Source organism: Erpetoichthys calabaricus, chromosome 2 (assembly GCF_900747795.2).
Source record: "Erpetoichthys calabaricus chromosome 2, fErpCal1.3, whole genome shotgun sequence".
NCBI classification, from domain to species: Eukaryota; Metazoa; Chordata; class Cladistia; order Polypteriformes; family Polypteridae; genus Erpetoichthys; species Erpetoichthys calabaricus.
This window is the reverse complement of record NC_041395.2, coordinates 187,557,698-187,567,599: the sequence shown is the minus strand read 5'-3', so window position 1 is coordinate 187,567,599 and position 9,902 is coordinate 187,557,698. Positions and strand designations below refer to the sequence as shown.

The 9,902-nt window shown below is 35.6% G+C and overlaps 1 protein-coding gene across 1 annotated transcript in view; it reads right to left on the bottom strand.

The window, feature by feature from the left end:
* The window catches only part of pidd1 (p53-induced death domain protein 1), an 81,611-nt gene extending 81,241 nt beyond the window's left edge, over nucleotides 1–370 (bottom strand). The window contains exon 1 of the mRNA XM_051922579.1: nucleotides 200–370. The gene's annotated coding sequence lies outside the window, so the exon portion shown is untranslated. The remainder of the gene's footprint in view (nucleotides 1–199) is intronic.
* Between the last annotated feature and the right edge of the window lie 9,532 nt (nucleotides 371–9,902).

Genomic DNA, 9,902 nt, shown 5'->3' with positions numbered 1-9,902 from the left:
CAATCACACACACACAACAACTACGGATCTTAAGTGTTCATAAAGTGCATTTACGTTTTTTCTTCTTTGAGTTACTCCCAACTCGTCTCTTGTATTCATTAATCGTATTGAGAAATGTGAAGTTATTATTAACGCACGCGTATCTACTTTGCAAGACGACAAGTTCTGTACTTTCTTTTTATGGTGATGTATTACTTACCCCGTCACTCCATTTTTAACAAACTCCTATAACAGTTTCGTACGCTCACAAACCAAGCAGTGTGCCACTAGAAATACGTTTTACTCCAAAACTAACATTATACAAAGAGTTCAGCCTTGCTGTTGTCCCATATAGGCATATACTACTGGCTGGGGGCCTTGTGCCTAGTGTTCGCCGCGAAACTTTTCTCAGGACGCGGGCTGCAAAATTTTAAAGAGACAGTACATCGCAAATGTGTCATAGCCCAAGTAACTTTTAACGTGTGATTTTCTGTGTTAGGTATATAAGGTATGTTATATGTTAACTAAGTATTTAGAAATAAATGTTCGTGAACGTGGTTCAATTATTTCTGGTGAACGTCTGATAACTGCTCAGACGACATCAATTGAAACCACTTGTTCTGGATCGTAAAGGAAGGAGGTGCCCGTCCCATTTGTTCCTGGTTAAAGGCAGGCTAGCGGTCACAACGAGGCGCCATTACACCGTAGTGCGCACTCTGTCCTAAAGGGAAATTTAAGTAACCTAGATTCTGCGGTGAAAATGACCCAAAGATACTGTGATTTTGCATTCGCACTCTACTCCAAGTGAGGGATGCAACAGAGAGCTCAATTCTTTTTTATCCTTGCCGACTTAACACAGATTTGCACATTTATTCTTTAAAATGTTTAAAAAAAGAATGACAACAGCAGCACCTAACAGTTAAGTATAAATGACTTAACAGTTATTACATCATTCTAAGAGCGCTAAACAAACAATACCAATAGCCCTAAAGAAGAGAAACAGTAATTCTCATACTCGCTCGCTTAATCCGTTTCAGAGTTACGAGGAGATGCTGTGTATCCTGACAGCAGAGCAGAGGGCAGCAAACAGCAAAGCAACAATTTCAGTCATACTAGGTTTAGTTTAGAGTAGCCAATTACTCTAACCTAGAGGCTGTGGAAGAAAATCCAGAGGATCAATGAATACCCAAAAAATCAAAATTTAAGAGCAGGACAGTGAATTCATCAAGCAGCAGCACTGACCACCATACTACCAAGGCCACCAAAAAGAAGACAATATAGACTATTCAAATTAAAGTTCTTCAGTTTAAAGTACAACAGTGTTGAAAAACATCACTACCTTTATAGTTCCTTTTACACCTTATACTGGTCAAAAACAATTTTGTCCCAAGAATACTTTATAATGCTGAATCCAAATATGCAGTCAGATTTTTTTTCTATCAGACTCAATTTTTTTGTGATACCACTTTCAGACTTTAATCATTTACTGTTATTATGGGATAAAAATATTAATAAATATTTTTAAAATATTAATCAATATTACAGTTATGAAGACTCTTGGTCATGAATACAATGCAGATGAAAGAGTCTGTTCAATTACACTTCAAAAGTCATCTTTTAACGCTATCTTCCATAACAGAAATAAATTCTCTTCTTTACCTATAGCACATGCTACTAACATGGAAGAGTTGTATGGGAACGTGAAGTTACTTTTAGGAAATATTCAGTAACAGAAATATAAGTGAAATATTCGTGGAGATCTAAAGGTGATTGCACTTTTGCTTGGCTTGCAACTTGGTTACACCAAATACTGTTTTTTGTGTGAATGGGGCATAAGGACAGGAAGAGTGGTCAAAACTTGCCTCACTTGTTCCAGGAAAGAACATGGTGGGAAACAGTTCACTTTTTGACCCTGATAAGTTTTCCTTTCTCCTCTGAATATCAAACTCGGCCATATCAAAAATTTGTCAAAGCAATGGATAAAACTGAAATGGGATTCGTGTACTTGAGAAATAAATTTCCCCGATCAGTGACATTAAAACTAACAAAGGTATTCTGACCTCAGATCAGAGAAGTGTTAAAAGATGAGAAATTTGAAGAAGAGTTGAATGAAGTTGAGAAAGCTGTCAGAGCTTCAAATGTGTCTGCACAAATGTTTTTTTGAAATCTTAAGTCTGAAAACTATGGTGCAGTCAGGGGTGAACATGGCAAGCAATTTCATCAAGACATTTCCAACATGTAAATGCATTACCAAGGTAAGTGTGGTTCCAGTATGTGGGCTGACTACTGCTGCACTGTTAAGATAAACGTGCCTGAGGTGAAGTGCAGCAGAAAATAAAAAATGGGTAGGTTTCACATTATACTGTACGTGTCATTTTAATAAGCATGTAAATATATAATATTTTCAAATTAAAATTTCATACCACACAAAATCCTTACCTGATATAATATATATATATATATATATATATATATATATATATATATATATATATATTGTGGTGGATTGCCGGCATTTTACTCCGGCCCTCACCTCCAGGCCGCCAGGAGGAGCTCTCCGGACAGCATAAACGTGCCCCGAGTTCCAGCTGGGCCTCATGGACTTTGTAGTTTCTACACACAGCCCTGCTGGATACCTTGGGGGCCACCAGGCGTCACTGCAGGAGGGCTCGTGGGCTCTTATGTGCCCTATAACCGGGAGTACGTCATGGTCACGTGACAGGAAGAAATGACATGCTCCCGGGTTGAAGAAAAGGACTGTTTACCCTGACCCGGAAGGAGTAAGGAACTGTGGACTGTTGGACAGGAACACCTCCGGGTCAGGGTGTATAAAAGGACTCTGGGAAGCCCAGTACATTGAGCTGAGCTGGGAGGTAGGAGGGCGAAGTGTCTGAGTGAGGAGGATTGTATTGTTGAGAGTTTGATTAAGTATATGAATAGTGTGGAGTGGAGGGTTCTTGGTGCACTGTGTTATAACAAAATAAATAGTTGTTGTACTTTCACCTGGCGTTTGGAGTGGTACCTGAGGGTCCGAGAGGTGGATCAAGGGCATATCTGCTACAATATATATATATATATATATATATATATATATATATATATATATATTTGGATTCACCACATAAAACACTATAACTTTTTTTTTTTTTTTTTTACCAATGCCAATGTCATCACCCCTGTAATGTGTACTCACTATTCAGGTTCTGCTGATCACCTAACATTGAAACTGCCTAAAGAGCAGCATCACTTTTAATCAATAACAAACACAATATGAATGACAAATGAAATAAAAGATGTGTGTGTGGTTACCTTGGGAATAAATAATTAAAATAAGTGATATAGAAGATGGATATTATTGTAAATCCAAACATAATTTCTGCAATTTGGACTCATTTCAGTGTCAAACTACACAATAAAGGATAGCCAGAAAACTTGAAAAGGAATATTTGCTGACTTTGTTTCAAAAAAGGCAATTGCAAGCACACTTAAAACATGATCACCCCGATGCATTGCTCTGTAGAAGACATTCATCATAAGCCTCTTCATTCTCATCCATGGGCATTAGGATTTGTAAAATGTCAGATTATACTTTTGTTATAACCAGTTACAACTTGTAGACATTTATTTGTCATTTGATAGCAGTAGGTTAGTATTTACATTAAAGTGTTTGTTTAAAATGAAAAAGATAACACCATTTTTTAAAAGGAAAAAGTATCTTACGCTTCTGCATATTCTGTGAGCTACTTTTAATAATGAAGCACTGTTTAACTAAAGATTTGCACTGTTTGATTAAATAATATACGTTACTGTTGCAAATAAAAGCACATTTAAAATGATTGTTTAGATGAAAAAAAAATTACCACAACAATATTTTAGCCATCTTATTTTTTGTTAGTTTTTGAGATAAAAGACCTGCTGACACACCCCTGCTTCCTTAGTCATCTATATACTCAGTTTATTTTTCTCCATCACTTGTATTTAACTGTTTATAAATGGTATGCAATAGGTTTATCCACTGATCCCTTTTGTTACGTCTGCTGCCCAAATGTTTGGAACTTTCCGCCACATGTTTTGTAATTGTTCCTCTGTCACTTCCTATTGGTCTTTCACAGTCTCCTATTCTAGTCCAGTAAGGGTTGCTTTTCCTGGTTATCATTGCTGCCAAACTGGTACTGGCCTCTTACTTGAAATCACCTATTTCTTTCATTGCTGACTCTTAGAAATCATTGTTCTATAATCTAATTCTTCTTGAGATCTATACATTGAGGATCAATGGATTGTCTTACTCCAACATTGGAAAATGGCTTTTGGTCATCAGTTTTGTGGCTGGATGTCTACTGATTGGTGTTGGTGAGAGCTAAGTCTCCTAGTTTCCCTTTTTCTGACTGGCTGTGGACTGATGCTCTTTTGGTTTGTTACACAGGCTCCCTGTAGTATTTTTTCTTGTCACTGTATAATATTGTTCTTCACATGTTAGGATTTGGGAGGTGGGTGTCTGTTGGTGGGTACAATTTTATTTTATTATTTTCAGTAATGAATTGATCCCAAAAAGTTCTCTTTAATCATCATGTTTGCCTCACCTATTATTTTAAAAATGTCTGTAACATTTTTGCTACTTTCCAAAGTTACAAAAGAACATTCTTATAAATTCTTAATGCTGTTATTTTGATAAGCACTGGGGTGCTATACTTACTGCTGATGCATCATGGCACCAGGCATTTGGTGAAGAATCTTTGTTTGGTCACATGGTACACCTAGATAGGTTATATAGGTTCATTCCTAATTATATCCAGGTCTTTTTGAATTGTTTTTGCTTCCTCTTTAGTAGTTGCTCACCCCCTAATTTTGAGATCATCATTATAAAATGACTCACTGTTTTGAAATCTATGCCACTAATTTACATTGGAAAGAATAACAGTTAAAATACAGAACTAATGTCCTTACTTCATCTGAAGCAGACGTACTGCCAAGAAGAATGAGAGAAAAGGGCATTTGATGGTGAAAGTATAGGAATATTTAGAATAAAAGAAATGAGGAAAACATAAGTTTGCATTACAAATTTGTTGACTAAAATTTTCAATTAGAGACCGAAGGTTCTATGCACAGTGAGCTGTTGAAAAAATTTTATCAGGTTAAATAAAGACTACTGAAGGAGCAACCAGTGCAAAGGCCATGACCAGACCAGTATCATCAAAACTGTAGGAGAGGAAAAGCCATATGTTAAGAGTTGGAAGGATGTCCAAGTAAACTATAGTTTCTTGGATATCTACAACTTATGACCACAAAGAAGCATAATTATCAGGACAAATTGGAGGTTCAAGAGGGATAAAGGAAATGTTTATACCTAGAAAATAAAGGTTTTGTTTTCAGTAATTTAGTGATAGTTTGAAAAAGATTTATTTAAAGACATGTGAGAAGGAAAATAGGTAAAGGTCTTGTTCTTCCTTCAGCCAACCAGTTTCCATTTTACAAAATGGACAGCATACATTATCCAGGACTGATAAAGACAGGGGCAATCAAAGGAAAGCATAGGAAGGTTGAGGAAATGCATTAAAGGCAATAAAGCATACAAGGAGAGAAAACAAAAACTTGAAGGATGTCAGGATGGTGGAAAAGGAAGTGGTCCAAGGCCTGTAAGGGAACTAATAGACTTTCAACAAAATGGTCACCTGGATAAATGTCTTTTTTGTTGAGTTCTTTAGTAAATCTATGAATAATTTAATTTACTATGCTTTTGGCCTTGATTACCACGGATTAGAAGTATTCGTGGTACAATTTTGTAAAATTCCTCACCAACATACAAAGCTTGCTACATTGGAAAGAGTTTCCAAAGCTTTGTTTAGCAAGACTGCTATTCCAATTAAAGTTAACAAATATAGCTATGCTGTGAATATTCTTTTCAGAGAAAAATGTCAAGAAGCAGACTAAGGCCAAAATAAATTGTAAAATATGTTCCAATAAAAAAACAAAATGGAGTATTTAATTTTTTTTAAATCCAGAATTTGTTTTACTTCTGCTTAAATCCTTGAGCAAAGAAAACAACTTTGGCATCATATAATTTACATATTAAAGCAAATATTGTTTCTGAAAAGAACTATTTGGAAATAAAATTACAAGTTTACAATCAGCATTAAATGTTATACTAATAAAGCTAATCACAGTTGAAACTGTCTATGGCAGTTGGGTTAAAAGGAAAAAGTTGGAACAGTACATATATTTTAGCAGACTAGGGGAGAAATATGTAGAAAATAGTGTAATAAAATTTTACATAGTATTGAAAACACTGATTCTGTATAAACAGCCAGAGAACTTTTTGCACACATCTTGTAACTTTGCAATCTGAACTGTAAAACACATTATACTTAAAGGGATCAGCCCACTTAGTCAAGGACAATTTGGCCCTTTTTATGGAAAAACAATTCACAGAAGACCGGTGCTTGACATATTGGAATAAAGAATCTTTCTTCATAAGCCTGACCCTTCACACATTCACATTCAAAACACCCTTTTAAATCTATGTGTATTTTAGTCAGATATACATATAAGATTTTCCAGTTGGCTCTTCTGTACCAGCTGTACTGATCTTCATTCTACTTTCAATCTACATGCAAATGACATTGGTTCACGTCTATATTGTAGGCTCGTCAAAGCTTAATTTGCTAGAAATAGTCAAGTACTAAATAACCTGAATTAACAGACTGAATGAATTCCTGCAATGAGAAAAGAAGCATTTTCTTCTTCTTCTGTTTTGTGGCAGTTTGTATACTCTTGGTATATTACCACCATTACTGCATGGAGGGAAAACACCTCATTCCATTTAAAATGTTAAATTCTTTTTTCCAATCCTGTGTTTCTAATGAATTTCTCTAGTTTCCTCTATTTATCGGTGCTGTTGACTTTTCCCCCAGAACATCCTTCAATAATATTGTATTCACTTTAGTTTTGCATAGACTTTGAATTAGTGTTCGCCTTTGATTTATACAGAACACAGTGGAGTAACACATGATCAGTTGTTTCCTTTGAGTCACATTTTGCATAGATTCCATCTCTGCGTTGACGCATTAAATTCAGTCCTTGATTTAAAGCACAGTGACCTATTCTTAGCCTGCTTAATATTACTTCTTCTGTTCTTTTTTATTTATATATTTAAAAATGGTAACATTATTATGAAGCATATACAAGTGTCTGCCTTTAACTACTCCTTCATATTTATTTTGTCATAATTGCAAAACTTGTCTTTTTATAGGGCGGCATGGTGGCACTGCTGCCTCGCAGTTAGGAGACCAGGGTTCGCTTCTCGGGTCCTCCCTGCGTGGAGTTTGCATGTTCTCCCCGTGTCTGTGTGGGTTTCCTCCGGGCACTCCAGTTTCCTCCCACAGTCCAAAGACATGCAGGTTAGGTGCACTGGTGATCCTAAATTGCCCCTAGTTTGTGCTTGGTGTGTGTGTGTGCACCCTGTGGTGGGCTGGCGCCCTGCCCAGGGTTTGTTTCCTGCCTTGCGTGCTGGGATTGGCTCCAGCAGACCCCCATGACCCTGTGGTTAGGATATAGCGGGTTGGATAATAGATGGATGTCTTTTTATACTACTTTTGATTTCATTATAACTCATCCCCGCTTCAATATCACCTCTTTCTTTTTCCACAGCTTTTTTAACTAATGTATCACCAATTTCATTTCCTTTCACCCTAATGTGTGCTGGAACCCAGACAATCACTACAAAAATTCCCAACTGACATATACTATTATATAAATGCAAGATTTCCAAAAGTTTATCTTGCCTGGACAAACATTTGCCTGCTTTAATTGACATTAATGCTGAGTGGGAATCTGAACAGATAATTACCCTAGGTGGAGTTACTTCTTCTACCCATTCTAAAATTAACACCATCAATCCCACTGTGTAGCGTGTAAAATCATTTGATAGTCTTTTTCCAGTTCCTGCTCTAAAGTCCATTACATAGAAAGCTGCTCCCGTATTCCCTAAAATTTGATCTTTCGCTCCATCTGTAAATATCTGAATGCACCCCATCCACTTGCTTTGTAAATAGTCTTCCACTTTAAATTTTATGTTTATATTCATTTCCCCTATCAGTTCCAATACAGTATCATCTATAGCAGGTTTTCCTAGGAGCCAAGGAAGGACTAAAGATGGAATAAAGGAGATATTATATTATCAAACTTTTCATTAATAAGAATTTTCCTGCCTCTTTAATTTTGCCCATACATTAAGGTCTAATTGGATTTTTCTAATTTCCACAGACATTTCCCCTCCCTCCAACTGTAAAGCTATAACTGGGATTGTTTGGAATGCACCCAAACACAACAGTAATGCTTGAGCTTGTATAATGTTGAGTTTGTACAGCAGGTATTTAGCTGCTGATCCATAAGTTTGACTACCATTATCAAAACACAGATCTTATTATAGTACAATAAATGTTAATAAGCGTTAATTTACTTGAGCCCCAGCTATATTCTGACAAATGTCTAATCAAATTTCACTTTCCATTTATTTTCTATATGTTATATTCATTTTCCAATGTAATTTTTCATCAAACCAAATATTTAATGCTATCCTCAGTTTCAACCTGAGTGTTGTATAATTGTATTAAAACTTCTTCCTTAATCCTCTTTTTTGAAAAATAACTATTTTGGTTTTAGAGGTTGACAATGTAAATCCCCACATTAACAACCAGTTTTCTAATACTTCTAATGCATTCAGAACTACTATTTTCACATAGCTTACATTTCTGCCACTCTTCCAGATTATTGTATCATCTGCATAAAAGAGTTCATTTACATGGCTTCCTAAATCAGATAATATATCATTAACCATTATATTAAACAACATTGGGCTAAGTATACTCCCTTGTGGGACTCTATTTTCTATTAAAACTTCCATTTGGATTGCATCCAAAATTTGACTTATCCAGTTAAATTTGTATCCTACAGAATACTGGAAAATGATTGCTCCCTATAGTAGATTTTTGATAATTTTTCATAAACTTCCCATGTACACTTCCCTGCTAAATTATTAGATAAACCATAAGTCTACACATGACATATCTCAGTATGTTCCTTCTCCACTGTTCAAATACACCAGATAATATATATTATTAATTTTGATATTGTTCCATTAATATTTGTTATCTTACTGCCCCATTAGGTGTTGTAAGCACTGAAATCCCTGCACCAGATAATAATTTTATTATTACCTTTTAGTGCTACAGCACTTAAGATAGAACATTGGTTATAGAAATTTATTAGCAATAATTTTCTACTGTGTAACCAAACTTCAATGGAAATGCATTCTAGTTCATATATGTTTGAAATTACTTGAAACTTAATTCAATTTATTTTTTCAAAAAAATTATACAACCTAGACCCATTTCATTTTTCCTGTCATTTCTAATTCTCTAATAATTTTCTAATTTAAACTGCAATTGGGGACATAACCATGTTTGCTGAATACATATTATGTCAGGTTTATAGTACAAATCATATGTAATTTTTTTAATCTCTTGACAGTTTGCAATCAAACTCTAGGCATTCCACTGTGTTATAAAACTATACGGTAATTGTTATTGACTGGCTTTGGGGGGCTAATCATCAAAAAATTATTTAAGATGTCCATATTTATATTAGATATCTCTAAATATGTTTCTGCTGCTTTAACTATTATTTTTTTTTTTTTCTGTTTCATTTGTGGTTTATGCTGTACAATTTATAACCTCAGTCATGAAAGCATGGGAGTTTGCCCAACCAGTCTACATGTGTTTTGTGGACTTGGAAAAGGCATTCGACTGTGTCCCTCGGGGAATCCTGTGGGGGGTACTCCGAGAGTATGGGGTACCGGCCCCCCTGATAAGGGCTGTTCAGTCCCTGTACGATCGGTGCCAGAGCTTGGTCCACATTGCCGGCAGTTA